Source organism: Bubalus bubalis, chromosome 19 (genome assembly GCF_019923935.1).
Source record: "Bubalus bubalis isolate 160015118507 breed Murrah chromosome 19, NDDB_SH_1, whole genome shotgun sequence".
Classification (NCBI taxonomy): domain Eukaryota; kingdom Metazoa; phylum Chordata; class Mammalia; order Artiodactyla; family Bovidae; genus Bubalus; species Bubalus bubalis.
This window is the reverse complement of record NC_059175.1, coordinates 25406741-25427174: the sequence shown is the minus strand read 5'-3', so window position 1 is coordinate 25427174 and position 20434 is coordinate 25406741. Positions and strand designations below refer to the sequence as shown.

Genomic DNA, 20434 nt, shown 5'->3' with positions numbered 1-20434 from the left:
GGAGATCACTTAATGTTGAGGATGTAAATGAATAATTTCCAGTTTTACCTGGATTGTCAAGGATTTGCTGAAATTCTCTATGTAATAATTGCTTCTAATCCTCAAACTATTTCATTTCTTCATTTTACTTACATCTGTAAAATTATACATGTTCATTTTAAAAACTCAAAAATAAAATTAATAAAAATAAAAATCTCAAAACAGCACAGAAGAAGCCATATAAAGAAAAAAGCACTCAAAATGCCCCCAAAATGATAACTGCTGCTAACAATTCTGTGACTAGCTTTCAAGACATGGTGATACCAGATTACTATGCTTTCTAATCATGGAGAAGGCATGTGTTCTCCATGTTCTTGCCTGGAGAATCCCAGGGACAGCAGAGCCTGGTGGGCTGCCGTCTATGGGGTCGCACAGAGTTGGACACGACTGAAGCGACTTAGCAGCAGCAGCAGCAGCAGCAGCATGCTTTCTAATCAATCTTAAATAAGTGAGATTACGCACTTGTTGTTGTTGTTGTTGTTGTTGTTGTTCAGTCGCTTAGTCATATCTGACTTTATGAGACCCCATGGACTGTAGCATGCCGGACTTCCCTGTCCTTCGCCATCTCCCACAGCTTGCTCAAACTTAATTCCATTGAGTCGGTGATGTCATCCAGCCATCTCATCCTCTGTCGTCCCCTTCTCCTCCTGCCTTCAGCATCAGGGTCTTTTCTAATGAGTTGGCTCTTTGTATTAGGTGGCTTCAAAGTACTGGAGTTTCAGCTTCAGCATCAGTCCTTCCAATGAATATTCAGGACTGATTTCCTTTAGGTGGACTGGTTGGATCTCCTTGCAGTCCAAGGGACTCTCAAGAGTTTTCTCCAACACCACGGTTGTTGTTTGTATCTCCAAACTTACGTGCACATCCTGTTTTCCTTCCCTCCTCTCTCAATGGGAGAGGGTTTGTCCTTTCGTCTCAGCTTAATTCCTCTGACTATTAAGTTCAGGACTCCATCTTTTCATTTTTCTCAGGGATCTTGGTCTATCACCCTTTCTACTCAATCCAAGTCACCAGATTGAAATATTTCATGCCTGTCCATTCCTAAAGTGAAGCCTCCATGGGCTCAAGTTCCATTCCAGTTTCTACCCTCACTATACCTCTTCACCACTGAGTCTTGAACTTTCAGTTCAGTTCAGTTCATTCACTCAGTAGTGTCAGACTCTTTGCAACCCCATGGACTGCAGCATGCCAGGCTTCCCCGACCGTCACCAACTCCTGGAGCTTGCTCAAACTCATGTCCATCGAGTTGGTGATGGCATCCAACCATCTCGTCCTCTGTCTTGAACTTTACTGGGCATTTATTCCTCAACATCTTCTAATTCCTCTAATTCCATGGAAACTTTTCTTGCAAGATCACTGTGTCAGAAGTGGACAGAGTGAACAGTGCAAGAGTCTTCTTTGGGAATAGCACCTGTGAAATACGAAAAGGGTGTATGTTAAGTTGTTTCAGTCGTATCTGACTCTTTGCAACCCAATGGACTGTAGCCTGCCAGGCTCCTCTGTCCGTGGGATTCTCCAGGCAAAAATACTGGAGTGGGTTGCCATTTCTTTCTCCAGGGGATCTTCCCAACCCAGGATTGAACCTGTGTTTCTTACGTCTCCTGCACTGGCAGGCAGGTTCTTCACCACTAGCGCCACCTGGGAAGAGACATGAAAGGAGCAGGAAGCAGGATTTGAACATGGAAGGCCTTCAGATGGTTATGCAAATCTGAAAAGTTCTCGGTCAATCCAACAAGAAGTCCTGGGGCAAAAATTGTTCCTTAAAGGATTCCTGGGCTGGGCAGAAACATCTGTAACTCAATGTGCTTGTTTAGCTCCCATTATCGGCTGTGGGCTGTCTAGAAAGAGCTTGGCCTTGGCCTGAAAGCGGAGGCAGATTCAAGAGGTACTAAAAGTGATACCTTTAAACTCAGCTTCTCTGAATCAAATCTCAGAGACAGAGTTTTGGGTGAAGTAGAAAAGGATAGCTTTATGACTTTGCCAGACAAAGGGGGCCACAGTGGGCTAATGTCCTTAAAACCCTGTGTCCCAAATTGGGGAAGCTAGGGAGATGTTTCGGAGAAGGCAATGGCACTCCACTCCAGTACTCTTGCCTGGAAAATCCCATGGACGGAGGAGCCTAGTAGGCTGCAGTCCATGGGGTTGCTAAGAGTCAGACACGACTGAGAGGCTTCACTTTCACTTTTCACTTTCATGTGTTGGAGAAGGAAATGGCAACCCACTCTAGTATTCTTGCCTGGAGAATCCCGGGGACGGTGGAGCCTGGTGGGCTGCCGTCTCTGGGGTCGCACAGAGTTGGACATGACTGAGGCGACTTAGCAGCAGCAGCAGGGAGACATTTTAACTAATTGTTCAAAGAGAGCATAATCAGCTTGTGGACTTTCTTCTGATGGGTTGATGGTGAGGTTAAGTAGGAGTCAGCATCATCAAGCTTCAGGTCTGGGGTCTACATGCTTGTGGGCAGCATTCCATTGTTAATCCTTAACTTCTCCCACCTGGAGAAGGTTTCAATGTCAGCAAAATAGCTCAAAGATACTGTATGTATCCATTGATGAGGAAAAAGACCTTGTCCCAAGGCTGTTATTGACTGTTGGTTTCTCCCTGGTCTCCTTGCCCCTCCCTTCCCTAATTAACAGCTGTTTTATTTATTTATTTTTTTAACAGCTGTTTTAATATGCCCACTGGAACTCAAGAAAGGTCATGTAGGCTGAATGAAGATGATTCCCTGTAGTCAAAGAAATGGGGGTGGCACAGAAAGACTTTTGTTCCTGGGAGCCCCACAGGGCCCTGAATAATTGCTGCATCGCTTCAGTCATGTCTGACTCTTTGCAAACCTGTGGACAGGAGACTGCCAGGCTCCTCTGTCCATGGGATTCTCCAGGCAAGAATACTGGAGTGGGTTGCCATGCCCTTCTCCAGGGGTCTTTCTGACCCATGGATCAAATCCACATCTCTTAGTCTCCTGCATTGGCAGGCAGGTTCTTTATCCCTAGCACCACCTGGGCCCTGCTGGTATCAAAAGCTGGACTCTCTCAGCTCAATGCTGCTAACTATCCTGTTCTTTTAAAAAAAAAAATCCTCTTATTTTTTTCCTGTTACTCTCCCAACTTTTTCCCAATCATATTTGAAAGCCTCTCTTTCTCTGACCTGGCGGCTTTCTAAAAAATCTGCATATCAATGCAAGGAATTGCAGGAGACACCAGGTTCGATCCCTAGGTCAGAAAGATCTCCTGGAGGAGAAAAAGACAAGCCACTGAAGTATTCTTGCTTGGGAAAGCCCATGGACAAAGGAGCCTGGCAAACTACAGTCCGTGGGGTCGCAAAGATTTGAGTATGACAGAGCAACTGAAAAAGAAGAGAAGCGAAAAGCAAAGGAGAAAAGGAAAGATATAAACATTTGAATGCAGAGTTCCAAAGAATAGCAAGAAGAGATAAGAAAGCCTTCTTCAGCAATCAATGCAAAGAAATAGAGGAAAACAACAGAATAGGAAAGACTAGAGATCTCTTCAAGAAAATCAGAGATACAAAAGGAACATTTCATGCAAAGATGGGCTTGATAAAGGACAGAAATGGTATGGACCTAACAGAAGCAGAAGATATTAAGAAGAGATGGCAAGAATACACAGAAGAACTGTACAAAAAAGAACTTCACGACCCAGATAATCACGATGGTGTGATCACTGACCTAGAGCCAGACATCCTGGAATGTGAAGTCAAGTGGGCCTTAGAAAGCATCACTATGAACAAAGCTAGTGGAGGTGATGGAATTCCAGTTAAGCTATTTCAAATCCTGAAAGATGATGCTATGAAAGTGCTGCACTCAATATGCCAGCAAATTTGGAAAACTCAGCAGTGGCCACAGGACTGGAAAAGGTCAGTTTTCATTCCAATCCCAAAGAAAGGCAATGCCAAAGAATGCTCAAATTACCACACAATTGCACTCATCTCACATGCTAGTAAAGTAATGCTCAAAATTCTCCAAGCCGGGCTTCAGCAATATGTGAACCGTGAACTTCCTGATGTTCAAGCTGGTTTTAGAAAAGGCAGAGGAACCAGAGATCAAATTGCCAACATCCGCTGGATCATGGAAAAAGCAAGAGAGTTCCAGAAAAACATCTATTTCTGCTTTATTGACTATGCCAAAGCCTTTGACTATGTGGATCACAATAAACTGTGGAAAATCCTGAAAGAGATGGGAATACCAGACCACCTGATCTGCCTCTTGAGAAATTTGTATGCAGGTCAGGAAGCAACAGTTAGAACTGGACATGGAACAACAGACTGGTTCCAAATAGGACAAGGAGTATGTCAAGGCTGTATATTGTCACCCTGCTTATTTAACTTATATGCAGAGTACATCATGAGAAACGCTGGACTGGAAGAAGCACAAGCTGGAATCAAGATTGCTGGGAGAAATATCAATAACCTCAGATATGCAGATGACACCACCCTTATGGCAGAAAGTGAAGAGGAACTCAAAAGCCTCTTGATGAAAGTGAAAGTGGAGAGTGAAAAAGTTGGCTTAAAGCGCAACATTCAGAAAACGAAGATCATGGCGTCTGGTCCCATCACTTCATGGCAAATAGATGGGGAAACAGTGGAAACAATGTCAGACTTTATTTTTTTGGGCTCCAAAATCACTGCAGATGGTGATTGCAGCCATGAAATTAAAAGACGCTTACTCCTTAGAAGGAAAGTTATGACCAACCTAGATAGCATATTCAAAAGCAGAGACATTACTTTGCCAACAATGGTTCGTCTAGTCAAGGCTATGGTTTTTCCTGTGGTCATGTATGGATGTGAGAGTTGGACTGTGAAGAAAGCTGAGCACTGAAGAATTGATGCTTTTGAACTGTGGTGTTGGAGAAGACTCTTGAGAGTCCCTTGGACTGCAAGGAGATCCAACCAGTCCATTCTGAAGGAGATCAGCCCTGGGTGTTCTTTGGAAGGAAAGATGCTAAAGCTGAAACTCCAGTACTTTGGCCACCTCATGGGAAGAGTTGACTCATTGGAAAAGACTCTGATGCTGGGAGGGATTGGGGGCAGGAGTAGAAGGGGACGACAGAGGATGAGATGGCTGGATGGCATGACTGACTCGATGGACGTGAGTCTGGGTGAACTGCAGGAGTTGGTGATGGACAGGGAGGCCTGGCGTGCTGCGATTCATGGGGTCGCAAAGAGTCGGACACGACTGAGCTACTGATGTGATCTGATCTGATCTGAGCAACTGAGCATTCACCAAAGCTTTCTTTGACCATCCACTTATGTTGTTCCTCAGGATTTGGTCCCAGTTCTTGTTTGTTTTATACCCTGAATACTCTATCTAGAAAAATCTCACACACGTCACTAGTTTCCAGATCAAGCTGCCTCAGTCATATCCGACTCTTTGCAATCCTATGGACTGTAGCCCACCAGGTTCCTCTGTCCAAGGGATTCTCCAGGCAAGAATACTGGAGTGGGTTGCCATGCCCTTCACTCAAGATGCTGGTGACTTACGAATGTTTGCCTCTAGTCATGATCTCTGTCCTCAACTCTAGGCCTCTGTAGCCACCAGCCCCGGAGACATTTTCACACACAGGTCTCACAAACACTTTAAGTCATCCTTGCTGAATTCTTTACTTTTCCTCCAAATCTGCATCTTCCCCTCCAGCATTTTTTATCTCAGTCAACCACCCAGCTGTCCATTATCTTCATCTCCTCTCCCTCTGCAATCTTTTGTCTTTTTAAACTTTAACCCCCTCTCTAATCTGGTCTGTTTATCCTCAATCCACTATCTTATCTCAAGTTAGGCTAGTTTTCTCTCTAAAATATTGCAGTAGCCTCCAAGTTGTTTTATTATTTTTTTTTTTTTTCACTTTCTGTCTTAGCTTTGTCCGACCTTATTATTGATTAAATAAATACGATTTAAAATAACTGTGTGTCTGGTGGCTTCTCACGTGGCAGTGGTAAAGAATCCACCTGTCAATTCAGGAGATGCAGTTTTGATCCCTGGGTCAAGAAGATACCGTGGAGAAGGAAATGACAACCCACTCCAGTATTTTTGCCTGGAAAGTTCCATGGAAAGAGGAGCCTGATGGGCTAGTCCATGGGGTCTCAAAGAGTCAGGCATGACTGAGCATTCATGCACGCAGGATGTCTCTGGTGAGAGAACTGCAGATTAAAGCAACATTGAAATATAACTTTGACCTGCTGTATTCACTATCTGCACGTGTTCTAACAAATCACTGCAACTTGGTGGCTTAAAACAACAGCCATTGGTTCTCTCGAAGTTCTGGAGCCCATAAATCTGAAAGCCAGGTATGGCAGGTGACTTGAGAGAAAATCTGTTCCTTCCCTCTTCCCTCTTTTGGGGACTGCTGGCATGGTAGTCCCGGACTTGTGTCCACATGATTCCCATCTCTGCCCCTGTCTGTACTTTGTTTTCTTCTCTGTGTGTCTGCCTCAAAACTTCTTCTGCAGCTCTTTTTAAAAAATACATTTTGGACTTCCCTAGTGTTCCCATGGCTAAGACTCCATGCTTCCAGTGCAGGGGACTGGAGTTTGAGCCCTGGTCAAGGAACTGGATCCCACATGCTGCAGCTGAGAGTCCGTATTTTGCAACTAAAAGATCCTGCATGCCACAGCTAAGACCTGGCACAGCCAAACACACAAACAAATAAAACACACATGTTTGCTTTTAGGCCACCCTGCATAATCCAAGATAAAACCTCCTCTCAAAACATTTAACGTAATCACCACCTTTGCCATGTAAGGTAATATTCAGACTCTACATATTAGGATATAGATTTATCTTTTGGGGAGGCTACCATTCAGTCCTACTACACCTATCAAACTAGCAAAGCTTTAAATAGAATGAACATTCATTGCAGGGAAAAGAGACAGGATATATACACATCCACAGCTGGTGAGGCTGTAAATTGGTACTGCTGCTGCTGCTGCTGCTAAGTCACTTCAGTCATGTCCGACTCTGTATGACCCCATAGACGGCAGCCCACCAGGCTTCCCCGTCCCTGGGATTCTCCAGGCAAGAACACTGGAGTGGGTTGCCATTTCCTTTTCAATGCATGAAAGTGAAAAGTGAAAGTGTGTACAACTCTGTTCAAAACGATATAGCAGTATGAATTAAAGCCATTAAAAAGATTCATACTCTTATCTAATAATCCAGCATCTAAGAATTTGTTCTAGACAAATTTATTTAAATATGGACAAACAGAAGATTCAAATGTATATATGTATAAACATTATGTACATATGCAAAATAGAAAAAAATGCATCAAATGCCTGTCATAGTTATCTCTGGATAGTAACATTATAGACATTTTTATTTAAACTTGTCTTGGATTTTTAAATATTTTATAATGAACATGTATTACTTTAATAATCATTTACGTCTATTTTCCAGTTTAATCATATGAAATGTGGATTGATTCACAATGAAGGAATGAATGACTAGCCATAGAAGACTTGTGAATTACTTTCTAAAGTATTTAAAACCTTATTTGGCTATACCTCAGGAGCAAAAAGCAAGGCAACAAAAAATGGATTCTGGAAGTCAAACTTACAAGATTTGTGATTATACACCCAAATATGCCAGGGTTCGTTTATCTCTGGAGAAAAAACTGAGAGAAATAAGTGAAGCTGGTATGGCTTGCTAGGATCACCTCGTTATGAGACTAAAGGGAATCCAGGAAGTCACCTTGTTCATTTTCTCACCTAACAGCAAACTGCTACTCTAGGGAAATATAAAGATCTCTCTTAAAAAAATACTTATTTTTTATTTTATTTATTATTTATTTGGCTAAGCCAGTCTTAGTTGTGTGGGATCTAGTTCTCTGAACAGAGATTGAAATAGGGCCCCCTGAATTGGGAGCATGGAGTCTTAGTCACTGGACCACCAGGAAAGTCCCTAAAGTTCTCTTTTTTAAAAAGTATTCTAGAAAGAGAAATCCTATATCTCCATCGGGTTTCCATTTGTTGTTTTTGTTTTTAATTCATTTATTTTTCATTGAAAGATAATTACAATATTGTGTTGGTTTCTGCCATAATATACCAACTATGTTTGACAAAGTTCTGCAGGTTAAGTAACTGGAGGAGAGATGTGAGTCTATTTTCTTTTGGAAACAAAGAAACAAAGGAGAAACTGATTCTATATTAAACCTTTGATTCTATATTAAATCTAGGTATATATAACATAAAATTAATTTATGATTTTTAAGTAACAATTTCCTGTTATTTAAGATAGATGGTTGTTAATACTGATAACAAAATAATTATTAAGCAAAAGGCTATCTATATGTAAAATATCATGAAAATTCCCTCTACAATAAAACAATTTTTAATATGCCAAATCCAGTTAGAAGTAATGTGTCCAACTCACCTCACCAACGGAAGAAATCATTTAGTTCAATAAGACAAATGTCTTTTTCATTATGACATGTTATCACATATCATTAGATATAACCTGAGGGCACCAAATAATCTTAAAATATGGTTACAGAGAATTTATTTAACACATGCTTATTTAGTAATAATTAACTTTGTCTATTCAACGAGTTACTCAGTAAAATCACCAAGAAGCAAAATCTTGCAGATCCTGCCTCAGGAAGCCTTAGAAGAAATGATGGCTTCCCCATTCAGGACACACAAAACATCTTAAGGATTAAGACAATTGTAGTCAAAGGACTCTCCTCTTCCATTATGTACAAAGATCCTCAAAGCTTTTAACCTCAAGAGATTATGCAGAACATGTGCTTACAGTTTCCCCAGAGGAAATTCAGTTTGGGTGACTAACTCCAAGAGAAGATGCAGCACAAAGAAAAGGACAAGAATAACCAAGAAAGACTTGCTGAAGTTGTGCAAATATACCGAAAATTAAGATCCAGTTAGGTGTATTCATTCTCAGGACAGTGGTTACAATTCTAAAAGACATCTTCCAAAGGAAATGACTCTGTTACCAGCAGGGAACTTATGTAGGCTCAATTTGCAAATAATCTATTATTTAATGGAACTGGTAAAGATATGTCTGTTTTCTTAGCATAACCTGTGGAGGAAATAATTTTAAATGCAGAGACTTAAAAATAAATAAGGCAAAAATAAACCCATATATAGATAGAGCATACAAGCATATTTCAAACAGACATACATATATGGATATTATATATTCATAAATGTGTACAAGGACTGCCTTCTGCATTCTTCAGTTGAAAAAATCACTAAATGACAGAAACATTCATTTTTGAAGTAAACTTGAGAAAGTTTCAGCCTCAAGAGATTGGTCCAGGTATAAGAAACTGAGAAAGGCCATACCAACAGTGATCAAGTAACAGTCTAGCCCTGCATAGAGAAGTGCTAGATGACTATCAACAATGGTGATATAGACATTTGTCATCTACAATGTATTTTTTTATTATAAAGAAGCAAATAATAGAATAGCGTATATGATGTGTCCTTATTTATGTGAAATATTGTGTGTGTGTGTGAGAGAGAGAGGGTAGAAAGTTGTCTCTGCCATACAGTGAGCATTGAATAAATATTTTGTTAAATGAACAATTAGTCTCAAGGTGATAAGACCTAAGGTAAATTTTGGTTACATCTTTTTCTTTTTCTATATTTTTTCCAAACAAACAGATATATTTAGAAGTAGAAAAATATCTTCATTTTTATAAAAGGAAAAAAACAAGAAAAAAACCCCCATAATTACTGCCCTATACATTCATCACTCAATTTGGATTTCAGTAGATTTTATTCTGCTATTCCAGGTCTTCTCTAGTTCAAAAAGCCCTGACTTTAGAGTCCTGAGGTTTTCAGAGCTTGAAGAATTTGGTTGAGGAAAACTCATCGTATATAACAATATATATGTATATACATACACACACTACCATAAAGTTGGAAAAAGACAAAAAGGTTGCACATTTTAGGGTGTTAATTCAGTGTTTTTCACACTTTTCCACTTGGACACCCTAACTGTGGAGATAAAAATCTGGAAAGCCTTCATAATCTTGAAACTTCTTTATTAAAGTCTTATGTTTGAATCAAAAAATCATGAGAATTTTGCATTGCATCCATAATATAACTTTAATGCAAAATGAGGTTTAAATGTATTTATCCTAGAGTAAAAATGATGCTCCATGAAAAAACTGGTCAGGTTTTTCTTGCAGTTTTAGTGCCTGGTGGGCTGAGGGGGTGGGGTAACTCACCCCAGTAGAGAAGAAAGTCAGTCTAGAAAGTGTGCAGTTGCTAAAATCAGTATCACTGACCGACCAGCTGCCCTTGTGAAATAAGGCTTCCACTTTGCCCAGGTTGTCTCAGCGCTTGATGGAAATCACAGAACAGGAAAGAAAACACGTGATGAGAATGGCATAGAATACATTAGCTTCTACCGTTACTTCAAAAATTGTGTTCATTTTACCAGTTGTCTTTAACATTCAAGTCCTAAAAACGAAAACAGTATTTAAAAAACTAAAATATGAACTAGTAATAAAGTAAGACATATTTACTGAGTACTCATTTTAGCACATCAAAAAATCAGGTAAGGCTGAAATAAAGTTTTTATTTCAAAAGACTTCATATATGTAATAATCTTTCTGATATTCTGACAATATTATACCTTTACTGCAAATGCTTCGTAAAATTTAAAATATTTACAAAGGATTATTAGAAAATGAATAAGCCCCAGCTATTCATAAATCACTCACGATGTCAAATTTAATTTTAAATTAAAGTGTTTCTTTTTTTGCCTCCTCTTTCAGGACAACAAAACAAAATTTATAATACATATTTATCCTCTGGATAATAATGTTATCCATTAAAGCATGATATTTTTCTCTTTTAAGAAAACTGTTCTGACAATCCTTGAACTTAAGAAAAACTTTTAGTAAGCACTTAATAGTTCCAAATTTATTTATCACTCTGCTTTTTACAAAGAAAAATATAATTATCCAGTGTAAGAGAGAAGCATGGAGTAATAAAGATACCAACTGATGAAATGAAATTAAAACCATGTGGAAACTTGGCAAGAAGGTCAGGACAACCAAATTACAATTTAACAATTAATCTGGGTAACTGAGAGATCCAGAAAAATAAATTCTGTTGTAAACCAGTTACCGTTCAAAACTCTAAAATAATATCTTTTTTTGCAAGAGAATGTTGCTGACAAAGTCTGGGAAGGTTTTCAGTGTTAAATGAAACCTTAGAAGGCTTCTTTTTCTTTTGCAATTATTCATTTCTTGGGTTCAGTGAAATGTGTTAGATCACAAAGAATGATCTTATTTTATTTTCCTTTTCCCCTCAAAACATTTAGTGTTATAAAATAAAAAATTATAGGAAAAAAACTAACCTACTTCTAACCAAAGTGGCATTTTTAAAAGAACAAGTAGTTTTTTTACATTACAAAGTAACACAGTGTAGTAAATTACTGTATCTGAATATCTTATTTTTGTATTACATTTAAATTATTGGAGCCAGGAAAAGTAAAAGCCGATGCTTGATTCAAAGAGATATTTATCACATTCTCTAAACTGATGGGAAGAATACACAGAAACAATAGGGATTACAACTCTCTTTGATGCAGTCTCCCTGATTTGAACCTGTTTTTACCTCTTTGATAGAACAAGAGATAATCTCTCTGAAATAAATATTTCCCCGATTTAAACAAAAGATAATTGGGCAAAATAAGGTACTAAACACATAGTTAATGTGGTAAATAATAAATAAATATAAACAGATAAAGCACTAAGATTATATCTCTCTTTTTTTTTTTCCAAAGAAAAAAGGTAATGAGCAGACAACCACTTGTAGTTTCGCAGCTGAAGTCTTCCTTTGACAGCCCACGGATCAATTAAATCCTCTTCAAATTAGTTTTGATGTGTTAATGTGTGAGTTCCCCATCCCCAAGTTTCCATGGACCATTACTGGGGTTTTACGCTGGCTTTCCACTGAATCGTTTCTAGTGTTTTGTTGCATGTTAATGCAAGGTCATTTAAAGCTATATCATTTAAAGCTATGTAAATACAGAAAAAAAACAACTCTAAAGCAGAGCATTCCCTACTTGGCTTATTTTCTCACACCGCCTTCTGTCTTCTGCTAGCTAAGAAAAGATAGAAAATATTTGAGTCTTGCTTAATTGTTCTCTTTGATGGCTGGATGTGTAATCTTTAGCAATACTTAGATTATCAAAATATAGCAGGTGGTCATATCCTGATTTCCATAACCTGTTCAAAAACACCTAGATTCTCAAAATTGTTAATCTGTCATAGATCCTTAACTCTAATACGGAGTGACTAACAGGTAAAGAAAGAATATTTTAAATTTATGACTGGGTAATTCCTTTCACATATGATGGAATCCAAAACAATACCTCAGTTTTATCTGACAGGGAATTACTGTCACGTCTGCCTCCCCAGTGCTTCCTGTTGGGGGTGAGTGGTCTATTCTTGAGCATGACAAAGTCTGATTTCTGAATGGCTGGTAGTGTCAAAGGGCCATTAGTATGCTAAGCCTTTTAGTGGCATGGGATAGCTCCATCCTGCTTTCCTCAATTGTTGCAATTGGGCCACGTGACAAGCTGATGATTTCAAGGCAAGCTTTGGAATCTTTGCTGTCTTCCAGAAATTAATATTCCTTCTGGTAATATCATCTATTGACACTTCTTGCCTAATTCTTTAGTGCCTGCATGGACATACAGTCCTGGCGAAACTCTAGAGCAATGAGAAAAAAATTAAAAAAGACTCAACAAACAAAATTGGTAAATTCCCTTATGATTAGATTTTAAGAGTTTTCCTAACAGTGTTTGGAAAAACTGTTGACAGTTTTTATCATCTCTATTTTAAAAAATTCTACAAATACTGGTGACATATGTTGAAAACAATTTTTCAAAACCAAATTTAATACAAAAATGTTTATAGGTCTTTTTATTTTGTTTAGTCAACTCAATTGCTCAGCACTGATATATTTTTTGCATTTCTTGAGAATATTCTTTTCATGCTTACTAACTGCTAGTACCCATAGCAGTAGAATAAACATAAAATAATCATTTGAAAATTAAAGGAAGTGGACCAGATGATATCTGTTTTCATACTGACTAGTTACTTATTATGTCTAATTCTGCAGTTAGCCAGCAGACCAATAAGAAAGTGTATTGAAATATTACCTTTAACTTCAAAGAAGATTTGAAAGATAGAACACTAGATTCGTCTTTCAGTTGTTCCAAAGGAAGAGCTGAGCAGAGGAGACTGGATAACAAAATTGATCAGTTTCTTGGCCTTGCAAGAATGAAATCTATATAACGCATTTTATTTGGTTAGAGGATTTTTCCAAGAATATCAGCCACATACATATTCAAATACAAAGAGAAAATACCTACCAAACTGCAATGCACAATGTGTTTTAGCTAATCCACAAATCTGCCTTTATTCCTAAAGGGTGAAAAACTGAAAATTATGAATATCTTGTCACTCTGAGACCCGGGATAGCAGAGACTGGCTGGCTTTTCAAAACAACTTATTTCTGGGAACTCCCCTCGTGGTCCAGTGATTAAGAATCCACCTTCCAATGAAGAAGTCGTGGGTTTGATCCTTGGTCGGGGAACTAAAGATCCCACATCCTGAAAGGCAACTGAACCCATGTGCCACAAATAATAAACAGCCAAAAATAAACAAGTAAAAGCAAACAAAACACCTTTTTTGTTTGTTTGTTTCCTCTAGGGCACATAGATAGGCCACACATTCCTGCCTTCCTTGCAGTTAGCTGTAATTATTTGACTGTGTTTCAGCTGTAGGGTGTATTTACTTAATAGGTTGTGCTTTACCACCAGACCTGGCCCATAAAAGTCTCCCATGTGTACTCTTTCATGCCCTTTCTCCCTCTGCCAGCCTGACTCAGAGCATGCTGACTTTGAAAACTTATGATAAAGAGGGCAGACCCACAAGAATTCCAGAAACGCTACTTACAGTACTGCTTTACGTACAGTAAAACTCCCCACCAATCAAGAACACTTTCATTGGACTTTTGACTGAGAAATAAACTTGTATTATTTTTTAAGCCATTGTGCATTCCATACTGGAAGTGGAGTGCAGCTGAAAATGGCAAGTCCACACTTGTGACGCTGGTTTAGTGGTTGGGCACCAAGCAGTGAGGAAACTGATATTGGAAGCTGGAAAGATAGACAACCATGATGCCTAGAAGCAAAACAAACACCTAATGTGTTTGGAGACAAACAAGCATATTGTGTGTCTCCAGTGATAGCTTATTTTTTCTTTTTTAGGAGCTAGGGGAAGGATAAAGAGCAGTGCTGAGGCCAGGGAGTAGAAAACTCAGGGGAAACCTACCATTCCAATGATAGCTTAAAATGTTACTCAATCCAAGTTCCTACAACTCCCCACATGCACGATAGGCCAGTAAATTGAGACAACTGTTGGAAGAGTGACTTTTCCAAAAGAGAGCAAATGGAGAAGATGGTGGACTTGTGCCCCAAAGAAACATCTTGTCTGAGTTAGAATTCAGGCTTAGTCAGGCTTCTTACTGTTTGTTTAATATTTATTTGTTTGGCTGAGCTAGGTCTTAGTTGAGGCACACAGGCTCTTCAAATTTTGCTGCAGCACGTGGGATCTTCAGTTGCAGCATGCGAACTCTGAGTTGCAGCTTGTGGGATCTAGCTGCCTGACCTGGGATTGAACCTGGGCCCCCTACATTGGAAGTGCCGAGTCCTAGGCCCTGGACCACCAGGGAAGTCCTCAGCCTGATTTTATACTAAAAAGGTAAGAAGCAAAGTCAAACATTTTCTAGTTCTGGGCCTGGTCAGCCTCTGGAGGGGATGTGGTGACTTCTTCCTCCCTGTAGTCATTCTCAGGTAGGGCTGGGCAGGATGTTTCCTGGGAATTAAACAAAGGTGGGTGGGTGTGTGCTACGTCGCTTCAGTCCTGTCCGACTCTTTGTGACCCTGTGGACTGTAGCCCGCCGGGCTTTTATGTCCATGGGATTCTCCAGGCAAGAATACTGGAGTGGGTTGCCTTGTCTTTCTCCAGGGGATCTTCTTGACCCAGTGATCTCCTATGTCTCCTGCATTAGCAGGCAGATTCTTTACTATTAGCACTACCTGGGAAATCCTAAACAAACATATTTTAGCTTAATGCTCATTACGTGGGAAGCAGAGTTCCCAGACATAGGTTATTAGGTATAATTCAAGTTTATAGGCAACATCCCTTTAGTGATTAACTTGTAATAGGATACAAAACGTTCTTCCCTATTACATGAGAAAGACTGCATAACCTTGAATCTGTAGTACTAGTGGAAGTGACTGGAAAAAGTAAGCATAAGTGCTTTCAGCAAGCTATCGCAAGGAAACTGATGAACTCGGAAAAAAAGAATATCACAGTTTCCAAACAGAGATGAAAGGGAATGAAGAAAGTCCAGATATTTAGTTCCTCAAAGGACTGGAAAATTCAACTATTTCTAAACCCATTGGAATAGGAAAAAAAGACTGAAAAAAAGGGCTATATGGTAACTATATGTTTTCGTTTGCCTGGGATATTCATGGTTCATGCCTCTTATTTCTGCTTAAGTATTAACAGTATTAATATGACTCATTCTGGTAAATATCAGATTATAGATGTAGTTTCCTAAACTGGACTTTGAAGGTAGCTGTCTAGATGAGTGAGTTCTAAGTCACTTCAATCATATTCAACTCTTTGCAACCCTATAGACTTGTAGCCCACCAGGTTCCTCTGTCCATGGGATTCTCCAGGTAAGAATACTGAAGTGGGTTGCTGTGTCCTCCTTCAGGGGATCTTCCCAACCCAGGGATCAAACCTGTGTCTCTTATGTCTCCTGCATTGGCAGGCAGATTCTTTACCTCTAGCAGCATTTGGGAAGCTGGCTAGTTAAGGGGGATGTGGGGGGAAGTCATTGCATTATGTAGTTATCTATTGCTGTGTAACAATCCCAAATTTAGTAGATTAAAACACAACCATTTATCTACTCGTGATTGTGCAACTGTGAAATAGCTCAGAGGGATGAATGTCTTAACTCAGCTCCACAAGAAATCAGTTTGCGTCACTGAGTAGCTGCATTCAACTGCATGGTATCTTTTCTCATCCACTTATTGAAGACAAAGTTCTTCAGGAACCTTGAGAAGGGTGGAGCCTGGGTCCCTAATCTGATGGAGAGCAGTTGATTTTACTGTTATGTGATAAATAAATTTTTATTTTGATGAGCCACTGAGAATTTACGGTTTATTTGTTAAAGGAGTCAGCATTATTTTAACTAACACAAGGAAATTAAAGGTACCAGAGATAAATGTTATCTGATTCACAAATTGCTAGAGTCAGTCTTATTTATGATTAATAAACCCAGTTGTGTTCATTGTCAAATAACATTTTTAAGATTTTATTTTCTTTTATTGGTTCAGGAGAAAAATACAGTTTCTATTTCATAGGTAAAAGTTGAAATATCTACCTGCTCACACACTTTCCTTAGGATTTGTCTCTTCTGAAGGGATGGTCATAGTCTGAAGGGATGGTCATAGTCAGCCATATCTAGTCCATGTAGTAGGATGACCCAATCTAGCTGACTGGCAGGGGTAGAGATCTGACCCAATATGGACCACTATGATTCTTCTCTCATAGGAAGTTAAAACTAGCAGAACTACTAAGTAGGAACTGACCATAATTGAATTATTTTAATGGTGGGATTCTAGTGTGAACTCCATAAACTTCTATTGATTAATAAGTAAAATCAAACTGTGATGCTAGAGAAGACTCTTGACATTACCTTGGACTGCAAGATTAAACCAGTCAATCTTAAAGGTAATCAACCCTGAATATGCTTTGGAAGGGCTGAAGCTGAAGCTCCAATACTTTGGCCACCCAATGCAAAGAGCCAACTCCTTGGAAAAGCCCCTGATGCTGAGTAATGCTGGGAAACATTGAAGGCAGGAGAAGGGGACGACAGAGGATGAAATGGTTGGATAGCATCACCAATTCAATGCACATGAGCTTGAGCAAACTCTGGGAGATAGTGAAGGACAGGGAAGCCTGGTGTGCTGCAGTTCATGGGACCATAAAGAGTTGGACACAACTTAGCCACTGAACAACAACAACTACAAAAGGTACGATGCAATATCTAAGATTTGTTTTAAAATACTCCAGAAAAATGTCTTCCCTGGTGGTCCAGTGGTTAGGAATCCACCTTGCAATGCAGGGGAAAAGGGTTTGATCCCTGATCAGGGAACTAGGTCAGGGAACATCCACCTTCTGGGGCAACAAAGCTCACTTGTTGCAACTGCTGAACACACATGCCGCAACTAGAGAGTCTGTGCGATGCAATGGAAGGTCCTACACGATGAACTAAGAAGCGGGCCGACACAGCCAAATGAGGAAGTAAAAAAAAAAATAGAATACTCCAGAAAAAAATATTGAGTAGGACATGTATGTTTGCAGGTTTTACATTTTTTTAATATGAGAAAAGTATAATAAATTCCCACTGAAGCCAGCTTCAACAATTACCAGCATTTTGCCACTCTTGGTTCTATGTGCACACACACACACACACACACACACACACACACTTTTTAAAAGCAGCGTATCTCCTAAACAGTTAAAAATTTAGATTCTGGTATTGTAAAGACTCTGCCTGCAATGCAGGAGACTGCCTGGAATGCCAGAGACCAGGGTTAGATCCCTGGGTCAGGAAGATCCCCTGGAGACGGAAATGGCAACCCACTTCAGATTCTCTATGCTGGAGAATCCCATGGACAGAGGAGCCTGACAGGTTGTACTCCACGGGGTTGCAAGAGTCAGACACAACTTAGTGACTAAAATACTGGGCTTCATATCTTGTTTTTGTCACTTTCTAGCAGTATCCATGTTTTGCAAATTACTTTGTCCTCTGTAAATTGCAATATTCTCACGTGCAACACAGCAAATACATTAGTACATCCTAGGGATGTTTAAATGAAACTATAAAACATATTATCCAGCACATAGTAGGTATGTAAGTTTTACTTTTTTATTTTTAATAGTGTCATAGTAGGGGCTTCCTCTGGAGAAGGAAATGGCAACCCACTCCAGTGTTCTTGCCTGGAGAATCCCAGGGACGGGGGAACCTGGTGGGCTGCCATCTATGGGGTCACACAGAGTCGGACACGACTGAAGTGACTTAGCAGCAGCAGCAGGGGCTTCCTCTGTGCTCAGTGATAATGAATCTACCTGCTAATGCAGGAAACACAGGAGACATGGGTTTGATCCCTGATTTGGGAAGATCCCCTGGAGGAGGAAATGGCAACGCACTTCAGTATTCTTGCCTGGAGAACTGCATGGACAGAGGAGACTGGCAGGCTGTATGTAGTTCAGGGGGTCACAAAGAGTTGGACACAACTGAGTGTCTGAATACGAATCCGGACATTTGTACAAGTGGTGGTATAAAGAAAGCTTGATGGATACCCTTTGCAGGGTAGGGGAGGGGTGGCATAAAATGAAGAAAAAGAAACTGAAGTTGGATCCTGAAGGTGTATTAGACTTTTCTGAAAGAATAAAAGAGTGTAAAGGGAGTCCAAGATAGAAAAGTTACAGTTTGTTTGAATACATGCAAAGATGTTGTAAATGTTTGTAATTTTCTGGCCCAGCATGTAAGTCTCCTTTGTGTGTTTGTGAGATTATCACTTTCTGAATATTGATGAGTTGTGCAGACTGCCTCCCATCAAGAAATCTGAGAATATCACCCATTCCCAGCCCTCCTTTGCAGCTAGGATATAAGTATGTGACTCAGACTCAGACATTCAGACACATTTGCCCTGGATTCCAGATAGGAAGTCATTAATACCAAGGGCCCAGGGTAGTGGAGAAACCATTATGGAGACAGGTGGCAGGCAGTAGTAACGGCAGTGACACCCAGTTTTCACAAATAGCAATAGCCGTGGTTCCAGCAGTGGGATCTAGTCTCCACTGATACACAAAACTGCTGTGCATCTGTTTTTAACATGGCCATAATAGGGTCCTCGGTGGGCTAGTTTCTGTGGCATGTTTTGCTTTGGTCCCGCTTTCTGCCTAGCTTCCTGTGCTATTGCCCCCTTTTTAATTGAGCTCAGTTCTCCAGACCTCCTGTAATTCTATTTGCTACTCAATACATTTTCAACACAGCTTCCCTCGTGGCTCAGACGGTAAAGAATCTGCCTGCAAAGCAGGAGATCTGAGTTTGATCACTGGGCCGGGAAGATCCCTTGGAGAAAATGGCTACTTACTCCTGTATTCTTGCCTGGAGAATCCCATGGACAGAGGAGTCTGGCAGGCTACAGTCCACGAGGTTGCAAAGAATCCAACATGACTGATGGACTAAGCACACACACTCTTCAACAACTTTGCTTTTCAAAAGTCACAATAGGTTTCTGGTCCTTCCAACTAGTAATCCTGATAGATAAGAACACAGAGCAGGGTAAGAGGGACTGTATGGTAGACGTGGCATTTTGGATCTTGCAATTTTAGGTAGGGTGGTAGGCTGAATTTTTGCCAGTTTCTCTTAGATTCTTTCCTTAAGTTCCCTGCTCTGCCATTTCATAAAGAACAACCTCTCCCAGGTTCTCTTGACTTCAAACTTTCAGGTGGGTTCAATTAATGGGAGGTACTGGCAGACTGGAAGACAAGTTGAGTATTTGTCAGCTTCCCCTCTCCCCTTGTGGGGTGATGTCTGACACTTTTCCCATCATCCTATTCCAGTTCCTATTGGATTATCTCTCCCTCCCTGATCCCAGCTCTGGCTCAGCCTCCTTTGCTAGGACTTCAGAGCCCATGGATCACTCCAGCTTTGGAATTCTATTCACACCACTCACTCCCTGTGGTGCTTAGCCCTAAGGGTGACAGCAACTCCTGCTGATTCTGATATCTGAGTTGCCTCTTAATCCTCCTTGTTTGGCTCCTCAGCAACTCCATCACCTGTGTAAACAATTCCCTGAATTAAATTTCCTCTGTAGGAAACAGTGGTTTCTGTTTTCCTGGCGGGACATTGACTGATATGTGTGTCGAGGAAAGCCTCCTTGAAAGGTGACATTTGATCAAAGACTTAAGAGAGGAGGGAGTTACCCCTGTTGATATGTGTGCGGAAGTGTATTCCAGGCAGCAGGAACAGCGCAAAGACCCTATGGTGAGAAAATGCCTGGTATGTTGAAGAAAACAGCAGAGTGAAAGAAAGAATAATAGCAGGTGAGATAGGAGAGGTCATGGAGCCTGATCATCTGATGGAGGGTTTTGATCAAGGGGGTATCATGAATTGTCTTATATTTTAAAAGGACCATTGTGGCAACTGTGTTGAGAATATATGATAGGGGACAAAGGCAAAAGAAGGAAGTCATGTTCAAAGACTCTAGCAGCATTCTAGGCAAGAGATGATGGTAGCTTGGACCTATGAGCTA

General features: G+C 40.1%; 1 long non-coding RNA gene across 1 annotated transcript; it reads left to right on the top strand.

Moving 5' to 3' along the window:
• The first annotated feature begins 11438 nt into the window (after positions 1-11438).
• On the top strand, positions 11439-14409 carry LOC123330532. Its single transcript, XR_006546523.2, has 2 exons — positions 11439-12663; positions 13458-14409. It is a non-coding gene; the product is annotated as an uncharacterized LOC123330532 (long non-coding RNA).
• The last annotated feature ends 6025 nt before the right edge of the window (positions 14410-20434 follow it).